The sequence below is a fragment of the Pan paniscus genome, chromosome 1 (genome assembly GCF_029289425.2).
Source record: "Pan paniscus chromosome 1, NHGRI_mPanPan1-v2.0_pri, whole genome shotgun sequence".
NCBI classification, from domain to species: domain Eukaryota; kingdom Metazoa; phylum Chordata; class Mammalia; order Primates; family Hominidae; genus Pan; species Pan paniscus.
In genome coordinates, this window is record NC_073249.2 from 163,950,001 (window position 1) to 163,973,168 (window position 23,168).

Here is a 23,168-nt window from a genome sequence, read left to right on the forward strand (position 1 = left end):
CATCGCACAGATGAGGAAATGGAGGTTTATAACAGGTTATGTAACTTTCCAAAGAATGTGTAAGTTCCAGAAGCTACATTAGAACTCAGGCCTATTTGACTCAATATATCCAGACTTTGGCCAAATTCTTGTCTCCCACCTCCCCGCTTAACATTTTCAATTCTTTAAAATGTAATGTTTAAATGTTTTTAGATAATATTTGGTGTGATCACTTTCCTCGTCCCTATGTTTCTCCTTTATTCAATTTCAAACAAGACTTGAGGCTCCAGGATGATGCTACAGAAAGCATTGGCATAAGACCTTGCTTTGTCCCAGGTGCTTTCCCTTGCCACATGACAAGCCTCACTACATCCCAGGGGGGTGTTAGGGACCAGTGATCCTCTTTACAGATGGGGAATGGAGGCACAGACCAGTGGAGGGACTTGCTGAAGCTTCCATTGCCTGTTAGTGATGGCATCAGGACCAGAGACCAGATCTCTCAACTCCAAGTCAGGGCATCTCCGTGTTTCCTCTGAAGGGAGGGGTGAAAGAATGCTGAGAGCCCGAACATGTTTAGCCAAATCCTGTATACAGAAGACATAAGGGAAGGACAGTTCATATTTATTGAGCATGAAACATTTTTAGGGATTTTAGTGAGTTTTCATATGCTTTATTTAATTAAGAAATAGTAAATAAAACAGTTCACTCATCCATACATGCCTGACACATGCCCATACATAATAAATGCTCAATATATTTCTTCAGTGAAGTAAAAGTTTCAGGCTCATAAGGAAAAAAAAAGAGCACTCACGATATTTCCTAAATGTATATGGAAGCGTTAAATGTGATGCAGGTAGAAGAAAACATCTACTTTGTATTAACCTAGATCGGTACTGGTTTGGTAGCCTTGAAGTAACTTCAACCGAGAAAAATCAGCAACAGGGAGGAATGCACAATATACAAGTTTGGAAGGGTAACCCTGGCAAAAATGCTGCCCTTGCTCCCTTCTTCCACCCCTTCACCATGGCAGGCATTGCTAATAGATCATGGCACTATTTCCTGCTGATCCTGGACAGAGCCTCAAGAGTCCTCAAACACCTTGCTCCAGGCAACTACCACTAATCCATCAGAATTGACACTCATGCTGAAATCTATTTGTCATCCCTGATAGACTTAAAGGCTCTTTCTCTGTGGCCTAAGGGGGACTCAGAACCAGCTCAAGCTGTGTATACATCTCTTTCACTTTGCAAAGAGAAGGGTGCAATCTACAAAGCTATTCTTTGGGACCATTCTGATTGGTTTTAAACTCTATGGAGGAAGTGCTGGCCTTAATTACAAAATCTCTGAATGGGTTCTTGTGTGACACTGTGAAATCTTTTAGATACTTTTTGTAAATAAGCTAGATTCCTATTGGTTCAGAATTATTGGGCATAGCACTGCCTATGAAAAAGATTGAAACAAAATAGTCTCTAGAGATGAGCTCTGGTCCTATTATTGGATTTGTATCGAGCCAGGGTTAATAAAACATCTGTGAAACAAAGGTATGTATGTTCATAGATAATATTTGGTATGATCACTTTCTTTGTCCCTATGTTTCCCCTTTATTTAAACAAGACTTGAGGCTCCAAGATGATGCTACAGAAAGCATCAGCATAAAACATTTCTTTGTTCCAGGTGCCTCCTTTGCCACATGACCAGCCTCACTACATCCGCGGGGTGTGAGTAGGGACCAGTGATCCCCTTTACAGATGGGGAATGGAGGCACAGACCAGTGGAGAGACTTGCTCAAGGTCCCACTGCCTGTTAGTGATGGCATCAGGACCACAGACCAGATCTCTCAACTCTTTGAACATCTTATATATGTTCAAAACTCAAAATGTTGTGACAAAATTGGAGAAACTTTTATGTCTACAGTTAAGGGATGTCATATGTGCATTTTAAAGTATTTTCTGAAATATACATTTGTGGCATATTAAGAACTTTAAAACAGAACATTTTGGAAACCACAAATTATATAATTTGTATAATTTTTGGTATGGTTCCACATGTTAAGCCCTTAGAAGATACCACAATATGATCCACTCCAAATCTGATCAATTGACCAAAATTAAATCAAAATCTTATCTTTTCATTAAGTCACATTCTAAAGGAAGACAGTTAAAAGGACGGTAAAACCATATGATGATTAGGCTATGTCTTGATTTCATACTGTGTCATTTTAAATACCATCATTCATGATTCTGAAACTCATCAAAATTTCCTGACCTGAGCAGGTCTCTACCTAGAAAAAAATGTTCTAATTAAAACTATTAGCCAGTATAAGAAGAGCTCTACACTAAAAGCTTGGCTTGGAATAGCAGCACATTAACATAAGATGCCACTCTACTAAGAGGAAAGGTATCTCAGAGGTTCTTGTCCAAAAAAGAGTGTCCTGAAGAATTTAACTAACCCGAATAAATTAGCACATGATGTCACCGTTATTCCCTTCCTGGAGAGTGCCACCCTAAGCAGCACCAACACTGAAACCAAATGAGAAAGATGTGCTCCTCTGGTGGAACCTGAGCCTACAGCAGAAAACCTTCACTGGAGACCTTAAGTGAGTTAACAATGAGCTGTTTTGTTTTTTAAATACCAAACATATTCAATAGATTCCCTAGAATATTAATAATTTCTGGGAACCCCAAGAAGGAAAAAAATGTACTTAAAACAGACAAATGATATCAAAAGTTTATGAGGCCAAATATCTATCAGTAATGCTAACATTTTTTGAATGCTTACTCTGTGCCAGGCACTTTTCTAGGCATTTTGCCTTATGAATCCCCACAGTAATCCTGGGGGTCAATGCCCCATTTTACAGAGGAAGAAACTGAGGCACAGGGAGGTTGCATAACTCACCCAAAGTCAGTGACAGAGCTGATATTTGAACTCAAGGTCCGGGGTCTTCATCATCATGCTCTACTTCTCTTAATATGTTTATAGAATTTTTTGTTCTATTTTGGAAAGAAGGAGGAAAGGAACCATGACCTTTTCCTCTGACTTTAAGCTGGGATGAGAGGAAATTTTCCATCACAGTCTTCTACATTCTGACTTTGGGTGACTAAACAACTAGATAATTCTGGTTTTCAGGGATTTAAAACAAAGACGGAACTAGGCCATCCAGATGTCATTTGGAAGGCTGTGTAAAGAGAGCCTAGTTTACATAAAATCGATTCCATCATTTCAATGTTGGAAGTAAGGTGTGCTGATAATGCAGGTGATGAGGAGCCTTACAGAATTATTTTGAGGTTAACTAAAAAAATATGTAGTCCTACTGTAGGAAGAGATATAAAAAACAGAGGATGCCAAAGGCCTGGAAGATCAAGAGCAAGGATCTGATGGTCCTTCCTTCCTTTTAAGATTTTGGATTCACATTCTTCCTGAATGTCTTTACATTACATTGTTGTCTGACTTATACCTGCTGGAAGATTTTCTTTTGTCAAAAACCAGTGCATTAACATTTCACCGAGTATAGCCCTGTGAAGTTTCCATAATGAAAATGTGGTGCATGTGCACACGTACATACGCATTGCACATGCACACACATACACCAGACGGGGACGGACCTCTACCTTGAGAAAGCCTGTTTATGTTCTCGGTTTACATATTATTAAACCACCCATCTGATCTCTAATGGCAGCCCTGCTGACACTGTCTGACCCAGTTTGACAATCTGGATAGAAATCATAGTTCAATGGCTGTGACTTTTAACAGCACTGCTTTTGGGCCTCAAATCAATTCTCTCTGTTTACAGACCATTTCACAGCCCTTTACCTGCAACATCACTTGTGTCAGTCCCATAAATACTTTGGTGTATATAATGCTTGAATTAGCATAATGGTTTAGGCTCTAAGCTCTCAGCCCAAAGAAGGACACGTCAACATGTTCTCTTCACTTAAGCAATTAAGAGCCATTATGCTGCTTCAGTGGAAATATCATCAAGGTTAAAGACAATCCCAAACAGCCCTCTCACCTTTTTATTCTAAGTCTAATAAATGAGGCATAGAAATTGAAATGTTAGTAAACAGTTCTACTTGCAAGCTCTTTTTGAATCATGCTTAATCAGACCCTCATTCACTAGATGTTTGCAACAGATTCAGAAATATGTATATTGAATTGTTCATTTCGTGTAAGAAAACAGAGTTTACTGATTTTATTTCAAAGCCATAGTGAGCACTGATTTATCTTTGCCAGATTTTTAAAAATTTTAGCATCAAGTTACATAAAAAAATTTCTATACTCTTATTATTTGATACGACAAAAGTGACATTTTAATGATGTGATAATGTTGCTGTGACTTTTACACTAAGGTTGTATTTCCAAAGTCTTTCCTTACTGTCTTCATTTAAAATTTTTTTAACCCAGCTTTACTGTAATATAATTTATATGTAATGCAACTCAACTTTAAGTGCACAGTTTGATGCATTTTGGTAAATTAATCCCATTGCATAATTACCATTATAATCAAGATATAGAACATTTCCATAACCTAAAAAAATTCCTTCATGCCCTTTTGCAGTTAACCCCCTCCCCCTACCCCTGGTAACCAATGATCTGCTTTTGGTCACTAGTTTCGCCTTTTCTAGAATTTCGTACAAATAGAATCAGACAGTATCTACTCTTAAGCGTTTGGCTTCCCGTTTTCTTTATATCTTTTCCTCTTTATATCTTTCCCTCTGTTAGCAGTGGGAAGGTAATTTTGTAGGAAACATAACTTGGGTGGAATCTTGGCTCCACCATTTCTAGCTCAATGGCCTTGAGTGAGTTATTTACATTCTCTGGACCTTAGTTTCCTCTTTTGTAGAATGGAGATAATACCCTCATGGGGCTGGTAGGGGGTATAACTAACTCTCTGCATATATGCTTAGGTAAGGCAGCTCAATCAATGTTAGTTCCTTAGACTGGTCATTCTCTCTCCAGCTCTTTGACTTCTCACTACAAGTTAGGAGACAGCTTGCTGCAGCTCTCACTAAGACAGAATCTAGTGAGGCACAAGAGAACTTTTTCAGTTTTGGAAATATTCTATTTCTTGGTTGTAATGGTAATTACACAACTGCATACATTTGTCAAAAACTCATGAAACTGTATACTTAAAACTGAATTTATTATATGTAAATATATTACAATAAAACTGAGGGTTTTTTTAATCTAAAAGTAATAATATAGAAGGACCTTGAAAATATCCCTTGGTTTTAAAGAGACGTGATGAGAGATAACCTTGACTCAGTGCTTCATCAACAGAGCATGTTGCTTTGGTCAAATAAGGGAAGCGTTCAAAGCCTTCAGAGTAGAAAATCTAATATAGCCAGCAAAAGCACTAAAAGTAGCAAATGTTATGTTCACAAATCATTGTCTTTGTGTTGACTTTTTAAGTTTAAGAAAGCAGTTGTGCAATGAAAGTATAAGTAGTGTGACATAAAAACCAAGTGTGTGTGTGTGTGTGTAACAGAAAATGACATTGTGCTGACCATTTTAAACTAAAAACTTCAAAATGTCATACAAGAAAAACTGAGCTCAAAAACAGATAATTGCCAGTCATGGCAGCTCATATCTGTAATCCCAGCTACTTGGGAAGCTGAGGCAGAAGGATTGCTTGAGCCCAGGAGTTTGTAACTAGCCTGAGCAACATACTTTAAAAAAAAAAAAAAGTTTTTTTAATTAGCTAGGCATGGTGGCACACACCTGTAATCCCAGCTACTTAGGAGGCTGAGGCAGGAGGATCGCTTGAGCCCAGGAATTCAAGGCTGTAGTGAGCTGTGATCCTGTCACTGCACGCCAGCCTGGGCGACAGAGACAGACCTCCTCTCTAAAAACAAACAAACAAAAACAATTACTAGAAGTGTCACTTTCTTTGAGACATCTTCCCCATATCCCACCGATGTCCTCATCTCCATTCTGAGTTAGGTACCCCTTCTCTATGTTCTGACATTACTCTGTCCCTACCTACCTCTGTGGCATTCATTATCACACTGCACTTTAATTATTGGTTTATGTGTCTATTCTCTTCACAAGACTGTGCAATCCTGGAGAGTAAGTACTTTTTTTTCTTGTATCTTCATCTTCCCATCTCCGCAATACCCTGAAATGCCCTATGTAGGGGCTCAATAACTGTTTGATGAATGAAGGAGGTCTTAATCACATTGCCTCCATTCATAACATAATAAAAAACATTCATTCCAGGCTCTATTTTAATAGTGATTTGGGCCCAATGTATATGAAGATCTGAAGTAATGAGGGAACCGCTAAGCAGCATGAAAAATAACCAACAAGGAGAAGATTCAGAATCTAGTGGGAGCATAGGGAACAGTTAGGAGAAGTGTCTGTTAGCCTCCACTCTCCGAATCTCTGGCTTGGGCAAGTCGTGTACCATAGGAGCTCTGAGTCCAGGTTCCAGAGCCAGAGGACCTGGGTTAGATCCCAGCCTGGCCAAACTCTGTGACCTTTGACTAGCTTCTAAACCTCCCCGAGCTTCAGTTCACCTGGGACTTCACTTCTGTTCTATTATAGAGAAAACAATAATGATGTCTTCTTCACAGGGTTTCTGTCAGGATTAAATGAGACGATGTGGGCTGGGCACGGTGGTTTACGCCTGTAATCTCAGCACTTTGGGAGGCCGAGGCGGGTGGATCACCTGAGGTCAGGAGTTCGAGACCAGCCTGACCAACATGGAGGAACCCCATCTCTACTAAAAATACAAAATTAGCCAGGTGTGGTGGCACATGCCTGTAATCCCAGCTACTCAGGAGGCTGAGGCAGGAGAATCACTTGAACCCAGGAGGCAGAGATTGCGGTGAGCCGAGATCACGCCATTTCACTCTAGCCTGGGCAATAAGAGTGAAACTCTGTCTCAAAAAAAAAAAAAAAAGATGTGTATGAAGTGCTCAGCAGAGTACCTGGCACACCATAAACACTTACACAAGGTTAATTTTCTAGTATATTTCTACAGTGTTGTCTCTGGAGGCGAACGGATTACGTTTGAATTTCAACTCCTTCTAATTCAGCTCCCCATTGTCAGTGTGAGCCTAGACAGATTACCTATAACCTCAGGCACCCCAGGTGCAAAATGAGGATGATAATGGTATCCCCTCATAGAGTTATTTGAGTTTTAAATGAGATAAAGAATTTACCGTCATGACTGGTGCATAGTAAGTGTTCAATAAAGCCTTACCTGTCAGGATCTATCACCATATAAGCCCTGCTCCTCAACAAGAACCCTTCCCTCCAGTCAAGCATATTCCTTCCCTTATCCATATGAGCCATGCTCATTCATTTGTCATTACTTTGTTTATGCTACAGCTATTGCAGAGCAGTGGGGTGGGGGGAAAAACAAAGGTTTTGAGGTCAAGTGACCTGGGTTCAAAACGTGGCTTTGCAAACTTCCCAATTGTGTACAAGTTTCTTACCCTCCCTGAATAATTTTTTACCTGTAACATAGAGATGATAATCCCCACTTAGCTGGCTTGTTGTGCAGATTTAATGAGATCACATGTAGAAAGGTGTTGAATGTATAATCAACATTCTGTTCAATTAATTTTAGTTTCCAATCCACTGTGTCCTTCCAGTCAGGCACACTTGTCCTCTCTTCTCTACCTATCCAGACATCTTCTACCCTTGAACACACACCTAAAAATCCTATCTCATCCTGGAAGCAGTCCCTGATCACATTGACCCACCTTGATCTTACAAATGTATTATATACCACCATTCTTGTTTAGCAGATTCTGTAAATTAGCTTGTCTCTCCCACTGGATCAGTTAATCTTAACCTCTTCTGAATCATGGACTCCTCTAATAATCTGATAGTCCTCTCCTCAAAGATATGCATATATACATGAAAATTTGCAAATAATTTCAAGATGCTAATATCTCTTGAAACCTCTGAAACAGATTATGTTCTCCCGGAGGGTGGTGATGATGTGATACTCTGTGTCTTTTGGGGCTGAGGACCTAGAAGGTGTTAGTAAAGACCAGTCGATGGACTAATTGACTTTCTGCATCAGGAGGTAAATGGTGGCAGCACCTCCACAGAACAGAGTAGGATGCTGACCATGGCAGAGGTGGAGAAACTCTCTAGCAGTATTTCAGTCTTTAATTTTGCCAAAGCACAGCAACTTGAAGCTTCACTCTGATTCCTAAGGATAGGAAACAAGCACTGGAGTGGTAAGTAGAAGTATTAAAAAAGTAATCATGAAAATATTCCATTCCTGCCCCATAGATGTTTTCAGTCCACAGATGCCAAAAGAGGCTACTCTCCTCTTATCTTTAACCCAGATCCATAATAACTTTTCCCTGGCCTTGGCAGTCTCTCCTTTCCCCTTAAAAGGCTGGCTGCTTGGTTTGACTATTTTTTCTCTTAATGGCCTTTGGGTTTTGCATAAAACCGTTAACTTTTGTCTCTGCTCATGCAAAATTCTTTGCTTTTGGTTTTCCTGTCTGTCATCCTAGATCTAACAAGAGAAGAGCCATATATGAGATGTAAACAGAACGAGTCTAACCTGAATTCTAGTTGTGGCTTTTAGTAGCTGGCTTTGTGACCTCGAGTGAAATCACCTGTCTGTGTGGTCTCAGTTTGCTTCTTCATACAGCTTGGTGATCTCTCCCAGTTTTAACCCTGAATGATCCTGAGACATTGGAATGCTTCATGGTTGGAACTAAAGGATTTTCTAAAAGCTGCACTGTCATACACAAGAAATGCTTGTAGAATCTAGTAATGGTCTGATTACTGGATTAAATGAGACTTTCCATATTTACCAGAGTTTTCAAAACCATCCTACAAAATACACTTAACAACAATGAACACATACTTAACAACAATGAACATAAGCTTTTATTTCTTTTATGATTCAAAAACTTGACAGATCTTGTATCTACTCTTCAAAGCTACAAAGAAAAAATCCAACTTTTCAGGCTTTCAGATTGTGGTGTTTTCGAGAAACGGGAGTGGTAGGTCTAACTGAAGTGAAATATATATCTTTAGATCATCTGTTATACCTCTTCTTCCTATAGCACCTGTATAGCATTGCCAATAAAGAAAGTAAGTGGCATAATAAAGGCCTTCGTTGCTATGATGGGTATTCTTTTGGCAGAAAATTATCAGCAAAACATCTCAACATTCTGATAGTCTAGTAACAATATCAGCCTACACCAAAAACTGGGAAGTATATGAATAGCCAGTTTCTAATTTTATTCTGCCTACTCGGACTATGCTAAGAGGAAAAAAAGATGATACATAGCCAGAGAGATTTTCCTGACATCATGCTTAACTGAAATTTCTAAATAAATCAGTTGGACTCATTTTTAAAGACCTACAACTAAATTATCATTGGGTCGTTTTGTTCTGCTCCCAACTGGGTTTCTGAGGGACTAGTGGTGAGATACAATGAGATCTGAAAATGGGCCACAGTACGCAAACATTGCAGTTTGGTTTGATTTAGTCTAACTCTTGTGTAATAACTTTCTTTGAAGTGTGGGTTGAGGAGCAGGTTAGAAGCCCGAGGCCACAAGCTCATCTTGTTCTTGTTACAACTCGGATGCCCTGCAGTCCCTGCACTATATATCAGAGGCTTGGCACTGGAGTCCCTGGGCTGATCAAGAGTGGAGCCCTCATTCCCTGCACAGCAGAGCTACTGAGAGACAAACAACAACATAGTTGTGTTTGCTTGGGAAATCCTATTCGATAAAAGGAAACAAATGGGTCTTTGAGGAGCTTGTGAAGCAGAGGAAGCCTGACATTTCTGTCAAGGCAAGAAAAAAGGTTAAAAAATATTCCACCCTAAAGAAAGGCTGATGGTGTCCCTGACCAAGGGAGGGATAGGACATGTTTTCTGATGGCTGGCTGGCCCCTCTCCTCCTCCAGCTTTGGAATTGTGACTTCCATTGCAGATCTCTGACCCAAGCAAATCTCGAGTGATGAATAAGGCAAGTCCACTGCTCCTCTCTGGTCTGATTTTTCATTGGCAAAATGAGGGAGTTGGACCAAGTGATCTCTTAGGCCCCATCCTACTCTAAAATTTGACAATTCTGACCCTGTGAGAGTCTTGTAGCCTGCAAGGGACTAACCTTCTTCCTCCTGTTGGTCACATGTTTGCCAATGGCCCGAGTCAGATCCTTAGAGCTAAGTTGGATCATGGATGATTCCAGTAAATAACAATACCTGCACAGTTCCTTAGAGTTTGTAAAATGATTTTACATACAATATTTCATTTGGTCCATTGAAAAACCCTTTGAAGAGGGAAAAGAGTATTATTCTTTTCCTGTTATAGAGAAGGGAAGCTATGCTAAGGGAGATTAAGTCAGAACTGCTAAGGTGAAAAAAGGTATCTATAGTCAGATCTGAAGAGAAAAAGCAAATGCAAGTCTCTTAGGATGAATGAAGCACACACATTAAATCAAAGAGGTGCAATGAGTGTCACAGATGGGAACAGAGAGCATTCTGGGAACCCGTCTCTGAATTCATGCATATCAGAGCCCCCAGTGCAAATTCTGTGTGAAAAGGCAATAGTCTGAAAAGAAACCATAGAGGTTGGAACTGATTTTTCACTTCTAGGACAAAGACTCTTGGCCAAAGATAGGGGACAAGGGTCATTCTTCAACTCCTCATGCTCCGACAGGAGAGAATAGAGGAAAGGGGGGAATTTATCTTAAGGTAGTAGATGGTCACCAGTTCAAGCCAGGGACATTAGTGGAGGGCTGGTGGGAAGTGACCATTTGGAGTACTATATTCTGGACACTGAGTACCAACTGTATACCAATGCTGCAACAGAGTTTATAACCATTACTTACAAGTAATTTTGTGTTTTGGCCCAGACTTGAAGGAATCTTGTGGAGAGTTAGGGAGCCTATAAAAAGCCTAAAGGTGGAGTGAAATAAATAAGGTCTATAACATTGACGAATTTTTAAACACATACACACACACACACATACATACATACATACACACACACACAAAATAAAGCCTTATTCTTTCTGTGGCATACAATTAAAGAACTACAAATCTTAGAAGTGGAGGATTCCCCCATCTGAGTGTAGGTCTGCTGGAGCAGAGGAAGTACTAGGATAACCAGAAGGTAAAATGAATGATGACAACATCAGCAACAACATGAGAATAAGCAGAGTGCCAAAGCCCAAAGATATATCCATATGTGTACATCCATATCTGCAAGAGTGACAGCAGGACAGTGGCCGAAACAACAGAGGTTGAGGGGCAATGCAGTGTGGAGCCATGTCAGCTTCAACAGCAGAACAAACCATCAACGAAAGTTCCTGAGCTACACTGAAATTAGGAAAACTCAAGACAAAAAAGGAGTATAAACAGATGAATGTTAAGAAAGAATGGCCAGGCGCAGTGGTTCATGCCTGTAATCCCAGCACTTTGGGAGGCCGGGGCAGGCATATCATGAGGTCAAGAGATTGAGACCATCCTGGCCAACATGGATGGGGAAACCCCCGTCTCTACTAAAAATACAAAAATTAGCTGGGCACAGTGGCGCGCACCCAGCTACTCAAGGTGGGCGGTGGCCCAGCTACTCAAAAGGCTGAGCCAGGAGAATTGCTTGAACCCGGGAGGCAGAGGTTGCGGTGAGCCGAGATCGCACGCACCACTGCACTCCAGTCTGGCAATAGAGTGAGACTCCATCTCAAAAAAAAGAAAGAATGCAGGGCTTGATGCGGTGGCTCACACTTGTAATCCCAACACTTTGGGAGGCCAAGGTAGGTGGATTACTTGAGCTCACAAGTTCAAGACCAGCCTGGGCGACATGGCAAAACCCAGTCTCTAACAAAAATAATAATAATAATAAATTAGCCAAGCATAGTGGTGCGTGCCTGTAGTCCCAGCTACTTGGGAGGCTGAGGTAGGAGGATAGCTTGACCCCAGGAGGCAGAGGTTGTAGTGAGACAAGATCACACCACTGCACTCCAACCTGGGCGATAGAACCAGACCTTGTCTCAAAAATAAAATAAAAATGATGCAACTAGGCTGGGCATGGTGGCTCACACCTGTAATCCCAACACTTTGGGAGGCCAAGGCGGGCAGATCACCTAAGGTCAGGAGTTTGAGACCAGCCTGGCCAACATGACGGAACCCCATCTCTACTAAAAATACAAAAATTAGCTGGGCCCATGGTGGCACATGCCTGTAATCCCAGCTACTCTCTTGAACCTGGGAGGCAGAGGTTGCAGTGACCCACTGAACTCAGCCTAGGTGACAGAGTGAGACTCCATCTCAACAAACAAACAAACAAACAAACAAACAAAAAAGGATGCAACTAGAGGTAACCAAGGTAACCACCAAGGAAGAAAGCATTGCAGATGACACAAATCTAAAGGCATGGTTAATATAATCCTTTTGAATCTTGGATCAGTTTCAAATTTTCATAATGGAAAAACTCTGGGTCTACAAACCCAAGAAGATGAATTTAACAGGAATATATATAAAGTCCTACACATAGATTGTAAATATCAGTTGAACTGGATGGGATAGACAGGATAAGAAAGCTTGGGGTTTTGGTGACCAGAGATTCAGCAGGTGACAATGATTTGGCTGCTAAAAAGAAAACTAAACACCTCAGGTTGCAATGATGAAAAGACATATTAGGATCATCGGATTTTTGTGGCCAGACCATGTGCACAGTGTTATAATAGATTGTTGGGGCTGTATCCTAAGAGTAACACTGATATTCCATGCATGTCCAAGGATCAGGACCATGGTGGTAAGGGGTCCGGAACTATGTCTCACAAAGGACAGCAAGAAATGAGGAAACTTGGGGAGACACAAAAGTCATTTCTAATTCCTGAGTAAGACTTCTTGAAAAAGCATCACATTTGTATGGTCTATGGGATATAACAGAACAAATGAGAGAATGCCAGTTTTGACTTGGTATAAAGTAAAATTTTCTAATAGACCTTGTTCAAAGGTAGAGGGTTCTACCATCATCATCATCTTACCCAAGGACTCTTTCAATAGCCTCCCAAGTAGACTCCCATCCCTCCACTCTTATCTTCATCAATACATCCTCTATAGAGCAGGCAGAGTAGTTTTCAGAAAGCACTAATATTACAGACCCATGCTCCTTTTCTTAAATAGCTCCCCACTACATAAAATAGTAACAGCTCTTAATGCTGCATGGAAAGCCCTGCAGCCTCATGTTCAGTGACTTCCCATACATACCACCAACCCCTTACACACACACACACACACACACACACACTTTGTGCTTCAATAATACCAAATTATCTGTAATTTTCTATACACAGTATGCTATTATGCAACTTTGTGCCTTTGCATATTCTGTTCCCTCTGTCTGAAATGCCTTCACCCTCTCCAGAACCCACGTTATGTACTGGAAAAACTCCTATTTATATGTTTCCATTTATAATAGGTTTGCTTGGGCATAACCTTTTATGAAACCTTTTCACTTCCTCCCCAACCTACCCATCTCTCAGAGTTAATCATTCCCTCCTATGCTACCTCTGTACCTTTGTACATGGTTCCATTATAGCATTTATTATACCATATGGAAATGTAAACTGGGTGTGGTGGCACACACCTGTAGTCCCCGCTACTTGAGAGGCTGAGGCAGGAGATACGCTTGAGCCCAGCAGTTTGACGTTGCAGGGCATTATGATCGTGCCTGTGGATAGCCAGTGTGCTCCAGCCTGGGCAACAAAGCAAGACCTCATCTCTAAGGGAAAAAAAAAGAAATGTAATTATTTACATGCCTACCTTCTCTACTTTCTTGGGCTCCTCAAAGGTAAGAACCAATTAATATTCCTCTACAAATCCCTAGTACTTGGCATAGTGCTTAGCACACAGTAGAGCTCTCAAGTATTTGTTGAATTGACATGACAAAAGGATTCTACGGTAGAAAACAAAATTAAAACGCTTGAAATTCCTCAGTAATTTTAAGTTAAATAAAAGGAACCCAGGGCTAAGAACAAGGACAAATAGAAGAAGGGGATTTTTTTTTTTTTTTTTTTTTTCCCCTGAGACAGGGTCTCGCTCTGGTTGCCCAGGCCGGAGTGCAGTGGCATGATCTCAGCTCACTGCAGCCTTGACCCCCCAGCCTCAGTAATTCTCCCACCTCAGCCTCCCAAGTAGCTGGGACTGCACCCGGCTACTTTTTAGAATATCTTTAGTAGACATGGGGTTTCACCATGTTGCCCAGGCTCCTCTCAAACTCCTGAGCTCAAATCAATATGCCCACCTCGGCCTCCTAAAGTGCCTGAGGCCAGAAGGGGAAATTTTAACCCATAAATTCCTACCATCATTTTTGCTTTTGTCTTGAAAAGCTTTAATCAGGAAGCTGGTCCCAAAGAATATTGGGCCATTATTCTTGATTTTCCAAAAAGGGAATGCTCAAATCAAAAACTGAGACACTTAATTTATTCACCAAACATTTATTGAGGATATACACATACAATTCATGGTGAAGTACTGGGGTAATCCAAAAGGGATATTTTGAGGCTATAGTAAAATAATAAAAGAGTTTTACTGTATAGAATTATAGGATTATTAATATGCATAAGGAGCCTCTTTACATGGAGTTATCCTATATTATGTACAATGCAACTTTATAATTGGGATAAAATAGTGGTTTGCATTTATTGGGCATTCATTATGTACTAGGAACCACGCTAAGCACTTCGTTCATTCATTCAACAAATATTTATTGAGGTCTAAGATGTTATAGGCACTGTTCTAGATGCTAGGATTCAACAGTAAGCAAAAGACACAAAAATCCCTGCTCTCTAGATATTTACATTTTGTAGGGGGAAACACAATAAATAAGCAAACAAATAAAACAAAGATTTCCAGATGGTGATAAGTGCTATGAAGAAATGTAAAGCAAAGAATGAAGATAGAGACTTCTAGATGGGAGGGACAGTGCTGGCAAATTTCACTGCAAGACCATTGCTGATAGAATTGACACAAAGAGTGAGAATGAGAGAGGGAAATCAAGGATGACTCCAAGGTTTCTGGCCTGAGCAACTGAATGGACAGCCTTGCCATTCATTGAGATAGAAGACTGTAAAAGAGGCAGCTTTTGGGGGCAGGAGGGTGCAAATGGGGCTTTAGCTTTGATTGTGTTAAATCTGAGATGCCTACCAGATGGCCAACTGGAGATGTCAAGCAGTTAGTTAAGGGGAGAGATCCAAGGTGGAGTTATCAGTTTGGAAGTAGCAGCCATATAGATGATATTTAAAGTCATGAACCTGGAGGACATCAACAAGGAGTATAAAACAAAAGAGAAAAGACTAAGGACTAAGCTCTAGGGCACTCCAACATTGACAGATTGGAGAGATGAGGAGAAACTGAGAAGGAACATTGAAAGAGGAGAAAAACCAGGACAGCAGGGCATCCTGCAAGCCAAGAGAAGAGTGTTTCAAGAAAGAAGAATGATAACTGTGTTGAATAGTGCTAATGAGGCAAATAAAAAGAAAACTATGAATTGATCATTGCATATAACAACATGGACACAAGAGTAGTAGGTTGACACCAACAATATTGACTCGTTCAAGACCCCTAACGATACCTATATGATAGGTATTACTATAATTCCCCAGAAATAAAAATTGAAGCACAGGCAGATTAAATAACTTGCACAAGGTCACACAGCAAGAGAGTGGCAGACGTGGTATTTGAACCCTGGAAGTATAGATCTAGAGCACACTTTGCCTTGGAATATGGGAAAACAGGAGAGAGACCTTTTATGGGAAGCTGACTCCGTGGCAGAGAAGACCCTAGAATATTCCTTTTAACCTATGATTTTGCTGGAGCTCTATTTCTGTTCATGCTCCTTGATATAATCTTCCAAGACAGAAAAAAGGGCATTGATTGACTTTAAAATTCCATTTTTGTGGAGCTTTTATGGATGAGTATTTAACAACATGTGACTAGTCTAATTAGCTCAAATGGTTAGATCACAATGACTGACACCAGGGGTACAAATGCATTCCTTAACATGGACCAGTCAGGTTTACAGAAAAAGTCTGTCTTGTGGACACAGAATACATTTTTTTCAAAGCACAAGACTTCTTCCAAATAGTGAGCCACACCACTTGTATTATTCAATTCTCCCTTCATTCCAGGTCATATGCAAGGCTTGCCTCAATGTCATCGTCTATGATAAATGATGACTAGGAACAGATAGAAATGTGAATTCAGACGTTAGAGATGCTATGTAGTCACAGAAGAAAGAAGTGTTAGTGAAAGATTTGTTTAGGATTTGGCTATCTTACAATACCATCACCCCAAATACTCAGAAATTATGTTTTAATCCCTGAAAATCGATCTTCATTGCTACCTCAGGCTCTTTTCAACCCCTAGCCAAGTCAGGTCCTATTAAGCTCATACCCACATTCTCTTCCTCCTCCTCCTCTATGGAGATGCACCACATTGCCATCTCACCCTACCAAAATAATTCTTGCTAGGTAATACTCCTCACTGTCCCACCAGGCCAAGGATCTGATTGTCAGAAGACAAACAAAACCATCACTGAAAAATGTATGTACACTCAGTTTTTCCACGTTTTTTTTAACAGCATGGTAGAGGTGGGAGGGAACAGAAAACAAAAAGCATGGTCCTACTGATACAGCAACAACTTAATTTTTCCAGACAGATCCAAGGCTGGTTCCTATAAACTGGAAAGAAAATTTGACCAACAAAAGAAGGAGTCTAATCAGAAGATTATGAACATAATAAGAAACTAAGTTTCCCACTCACTGGTAGAAAGGTTTATTACAGCTTACGGGACATTTCAAAATGATTTCTTCTAAGTATCTTGCCTCCTTTTAAAAATCATGCATAGTCCTTGAATATGATGAGCAAACCAGCTGGGTGATGTTAAGTCTCTGTCCATGCCTGGCAGGTAATACAATGCACATAGCCATATCCACAAATGCAAAGGTTGATTCCCCACAAACCTCCCCAGCAGTATATGGATAAAAATGTGAATTTTTTTTCAGCACAGAAGCTTATACATAATCCTATTACTATCCTAGGCACCTATTAAATATGATTGAAACAACGCCCATTGGAAGTCTTAAAACCTTAACCACCAGTTTTACTTCTAAAATAAAGTAAACTGCCAAAAGTTCTGATAAAAGTGACAATTTATATTTTTAAGTAGTACAACTGGAATTTTCCTATAGCTGTAGACAAAGGAATTCTTACCCAGATAAGTAGAAGAGCACCAATAAATTTAAGGTAGCTTATGCAAGTTAGGCACTAATGAATGTCATCTTCTGTTTTGTCATGAAAAAAGATCTTTCTGCTGCTAAAGGAGACTGATTTAGATTATGAATAGCTGTAGTGATTTGCAAAAATGGCTCCAGAGAGATAGAATGAGACTCCATATACTCATGGCACTTGAGGTTTCTGCCCTTTTTGTTGAAAATTAATTTGTCCTGTGGGTTATTGGATTCTAGCTCAGCCAATGTATATTGCTCAGTCATCACAAATTTATTTAAAATTTAGTGTAGCTGAAGTTCATTCAACAAGACAAAAGTCTACAGTTGAAAGCTTCTAAAAATCTTTTTAAAAAACTGGCTAACTGTAATTGAAAGTGCTGGCATCTAAGTAGATTCACATAATGTTTTGCAGGTATCAATATATACTATATTACTATGTTAGAAATAGATTTTTCACTTCTTTTCCAAGAAAAAGCAGCTAGGGAAGATTTATCATCCTTTGGTAAGAAGACATTTTGGTTGAAGCTTCCACATTCTGAAAACACTTAAATCCCTAAATTCAGATTAGATTCTGTAATACATACCACATACTGCATTCATTCACATAAACTGTAATATCACAACAAATATTTTAAAAGCAAATAAGTTATATAATTCCTGATGCTTCCAAATCCTAAATACATCACACTAAAAACAAATTAAAAGTACATATATTGTCTCCCTGTTTCATCAACTCTTACAGCAGGCAACTCGCTTCCTACTTAGGATGCTACAGCATGGAGGCTTATAGATGGGAGGGCCAGAGTAAAAAGAGCCACGCTTCAGACAGAACATCAGGATACAAATCATTTGCTTTTTGACAAAAGGAAGACCAGTTTAGTGACCATGCTCTTTTACCCAACAATAATGAGAGAAGAGTATACTTCCAAAGAAGCTATTGTGCAAAGATACAAAGGTGACATTAAAAAAAAAAAATGTACAGCTAATTGTGGGAAACAGAGCAGTTTTTAATTAATTTTTCCCTTAAAGTGATTTTCCTTAATAGATATTTCTCATGTTTATGCATTGAAATATGTATATTTAATACATAAAACCGATTTAAATACGTGTTTGATAGTCTTTTTCCCTTTGAAAATCTCGATGAATCTATAAACTGATGTAAGCTAAAATCATACCAGAGAAACTCAACTGTGATTAAGTCCATTGGGGTGGCTCCTAATTAAGTTAATGATACACAAGAGACAACTAACATTATTTGTTCATTTCATTTATAGATGAAAGATTACTAGATAATAAGACTGTTTTCTATAGAAATATTATATTACAGAGTAATTAGGAGCTAAATCTAGATGGTAAAAGCATTAGGATGTGTCATTTCATTAAGAAAAGAAAGTACATACTATTGGGGGCAACCCAAACCATAGTTGTGGATTGTTTTTTGGATAGCAGCTTTTGCTTTATTTCTTGAACCTAGACCAAAACTGAACTACACAACTGATAAAGTTCAAACTCTGAAGAGATCAGATCTTTGCTTGGGGTACAATTGCACAAAATGAGATACAGAGTGCTAACCAAATCATGACACAATGGACTGGAAATTTTAGATTAATAAACCTCTTCCAATGGAGTACTAAATAACTTTTACAGTTTTATCTATGGTTATTTGTTTCTCTGAAGATTTATGGTCCTCGCAACAGATATGCATCTTATCTTTCACTTTCCAGATTAAAGAGAGATGATTTTAAACAGGCTTCTGACTGGCATAATCTAGAATTGCAGATGATCTCAATTTTTTAAAAAATGCAAAAAGTGAACTTGCAAGTCAAATGAAAATGACTTTGCGCATGTCGGATGCAGAGGGGAAAAAATCTGCATACAGCTAAACGAGTCTGATCTTCTCTTACCAATCCTGATCCCCTCGTCCTGTCCTGTATCAGCCAGGTGCAATCTGTACATGCTTAACCAGGAATTAAAATTCTTCATGCTGCTGCTGCCTTAATTGATTGATGCTAAAAGTTTAGAAAATATAACCTAAACAGCTATTACAAAGCGCCTTTAACCAAGCCTTCTCCTTTGAAAGCAGGATCCTCAATTGAAACTGGCAGACTGCATTTTTAGGTTTCAAGCAGCTCTGTCATTCTACAAGGAATGTGTCTGCCACTTCACACGATAGCTTGAGCTGAAAGACATGTACTTTGAATCAGAGAATCAATAGAACACTTAATGGACAATTAGGAGAACAGCTGTAGGACTGTCAGAGACCCATCTGTACACAGCTCAAACAGCAAGCCTGGACAGGGCCCGGGAAACAAAGTACACTGCTCCAGGGCACTGGCCCCAGTACAAAACCTCCCTTTCAGCTCTCATTTAATGTTAATATAGTGTTCTTTTTCATTACAAATTTTAACACGTGTAGAAAATTATGGAAATTGCTTAAGCCATTTGTCAACTTATATCATGTGAATTGATCAATAAATTTCACTACTTTGTTGTTAATGTAGATAAATTTTGGCATTTAATTAAGCTCCAGTGAAAATGTGGCCACTTTTAATTTCAGCAGATGCTGTCGTTTCATTTGTAATACATAACTACAGGGGTAAATACAACCCAATCATGAATTATCACTAAATATTTATAGACAACATAGCAATTCAGAAAATAGACACAAAAGATTTTCACAATGAAACAATTACGGTGTGCAAAAGCTGAAATAGGTCGTGATGAACTCTAATAGGAGTCGTGAACAGAATCTTAATATTGTAGCTTCACAAAAGAATTACATATGTATATTTTTCCTCTCATGATCCTGTCTCTGTAGATTGTCTCTAGTCAGCGGAAATAATTTCAAATTATTTCCACAGAATTGTTCCAAAGGTTAAAAGACAGTTCCCTAAGTTTGTAGAGGTATATTAAAATTTATAAATTAAAATAAAAATGTATCCTCTCATATTTGTATTTACTAAGTTTATTTGGACACAATGGAGAGGCTTCTCTTAATGAATAGAAGGAAAATCTTATGAAAGCTTATGTTGCACCCATGATTTGGATTTGGGCTATAAGGTTGGTCAAAAGAGGACACTGGCATGGGAATTGAAACAAGATGCCAGACAATGGAAAAAGCAGAATGAACTTTTGAGGCTTCCTCCATATGGCCTGAGGGGCCCCTAGATGAAATCCTGGTTCTGACAGCCAGAAGCCGTATAGCCTTAACCCTCTGTGGCGTAGTTTGACATGATAAACTGCTATATCTCATTTGAGGAGGAATAGGCTGCCTCTTGGTGATTCTGCTGGTACCTTCAGGGAAAAGGGGATTCGAAATCATATTGCTGTCTTTTACAGTGTAATCCACTCCATAACACCCATACCCACCATTGTCTAAATGCTTCAGTAAGTGGGCCTAGCTAGTTCTGTAATGACTACATTTGCAGCAGAAAAGCAGACATGGGTGCCTGTGTATAGATCCTGCATAATTATATAAAAAATAAAGTTATGGGGAAGCAAAGCTGATCCCCTCATTGCTATTTTTACAATATTTCCATGTCAAATTGACCATCATGGCTGAGGCAGTTTGGCACTTTCTGTTGTTCTGGCAGAGGGGTTCCTGGTCAGAGAAGATGATTCACTAAATTCAGACTCTATTAGAGAAATTAGAACTAAGCAGCCAAAGGGACAATGGATAGGGTCTTCTTGCTGGACCAAATTATTCATCTAAATTTCCAGCCAAAATTCTCTCTCTGGCTCACTCTCACATGTTCATACTTCTTTTTATTCCAGAATTTAAATTTCCTAGGACTTGAGGCTGTTTTTACACCCTTAAGAAGTAGAAGGGGCTAGAAAATCTACCTCAGCTTCAAGACAGATAATTAGAAATCTTCTTATCATCTCTGAAATTGAGGATTTCATGAAGGCATAATATTACTGTTTTCTGAAGTCATGTATGTCTGTGAATTTCTTTGTTTTGGGGGGAACTGAGGAAAGAAATGGGTTATTGCTTGGACTAAGGAAATACTGGCATTTGTTAAATATTTGATGTGGGATATTTAAATGTTAAGAAAGTTCAGATACACGATTGGTTGATAAATGAAAGCTGAGATCCTAAAAATTTGGGATGGTGGTAAAGATGGCCAAAAAAATTATTTACCATTTCTCTCATCAACAAATGGAATCTATTTCCCCTACCCCTGACTCTGAACTGGGTTTGTTTTGCTCAGTAGAATGTAGCAGAAGTGCCACTGTGCCAGATCCCAGCCCAAGTCTTAACAAGTCCTGGAAGCTATTGCATTTGTGTTTTTCAGAGCCAGCTGTCATGCTGTAGAAAAATTTGGGTTAGACTGTCAAATGATGAGAGGTCACTTGGAGAGTAGTCTTGAAAGATGAGAGACCATCCTGGATGTTTAAACTCCAGGTGAACTCTCAGTTGAAAGCAACTGGATGAGTAACTGCAGCTTCACCATGTGGAGCAGAAGAACCTCACGGCTGAGCACAATCAACCACAAAATCATTAAGAATAACATGTCCTTATTAGGTTAAGACAATAATTTATTACACAGCAATAGATAACTGAAATAGAGATTTCATAATAAAAATTTCCATTCCTTTTCTTTTCAGATCCTACCCTCCTTTTCAAGTTACAACTGGCAATCACCTAGTTTCCTATGCTTCTTGGAGAAGTGACCCAATAACAATAAAACAAAAAGGCAAGATATAAGTTGAAGGCAGGGGTAGAAATATTGTTGAAAAGATGCTCAGACTGATTCCCACTGCTATTAATTTACAATTTTCTTTTTAACTTCACTCAGTATTCCAAATCTACGTCAATGCTCTAATTGGACAACAAAGGAAAGTCAGTTTCTGTAATAAGAATTCCATCCCTTTTCAGGACTGTAGTCTGGAAAATCAACGGAACCCAGTTTACTTAAATATGATTCGATTTTTAAAAAGATATCAGTAGATGTTCTGCTATTTATATTAAAGTTGCCAAACATAAACTCTTTGAGATAAATTTTCTCTCAGCTAAAATAAGCTAGATTCTAAAACACCTCTGTCATAGGTAACTGTGTAACTTGGGCAAGTAATTTTATCTTTTTGGGACTCATCTATAAAAAGCCAATGGACTAGATAATCTTTAAAATTCCTTAAAACTCTGCCATCTTTCAAAGACAGGTCATTTTTTGAGGTGATCCCAACTCTCTCTTAATCCCTTATTGTGACCACCTTAGTGCCAACTGAAAAAATCCATTTCTATTGCCCAAGGCCGGAATGAATATATCCTTCATCTAATATTCTGTCCCTGAATAACTGAGATGGTTGTATAATTAACTTTCTCTCAGAAAACATAATCCTAACTTTTTTTTTACTCCATCATTTTATAAGAACAAAGAAGTATGACAATTTGTCTTTACCATGCAGGTCTCTAAATAGATACCCATTCTTCACAAAGTTCATAAGAAGTCAGTACATGTTTTGCTTGTGGAAAAGACCTGAGAAGAACTGAAAGGGAGCATTAACCTGGAAGGTAAAAGCTTCAAAACTTATTGGTTCTTAAGTATGTCTGGCATTGAAAATGCTGACATTAAAAATACATTGTATTTCAGGGAGGTCTTCAGTGAAAACCTGTATATATTCTCCTGTACATTTTCACCTGTGATATCTCAGAAAGGAGCAATATGGTTGCTCCTTTAATTAATTAATTCCACAAACAAATCCAAAATTTAGTAGTTTCAACCACTTATGGAATCAGATCTAGGGTTGAATCCTGAATGTATCATTTATAACCTAGATATCCTTGGGCAATTTTCTTAATCTAAGTCTCAAGTTTCTTCTCTATAAAGCACAGATTTGTTCCTGGTATGAAAATGAGATAATGCATATAAAGTGCCTAGAATAGTAAGTGCTCCATCTTCTTCCCATAGCCTTGTTACATTGATTATCAAGTAAAAATCATTTGGTTTGAGCTTCATACCT

General features: G+C 39.0%; 1 long non-coding RNA gene across 1 annotated transcript in view; it reads right to left on the reverse strand.

Moving 5' to 3' along the window:
- Positions 1-271: 271 nt before the first annotated feature.
- Positions 272-23,168, reverse strand: part of LOC117981494 (uncharacterized) — a 35,076-nt gene continuing 12,179 nt past the window's right edge. Inside the window, exons 2-3 of the long non-coding RNA XR_004673050.2 lie at positions 13,562-13,696; positions 272-563 (exon numbers count right to left, since the gene is read on the reverse strand). This is a non-coding gene — a long non-coding RNA (uncharacterized LOC117981494). The remainder of the gene's footprint in view (positions 564-13,561; positions 13,697-23,168) is intronic.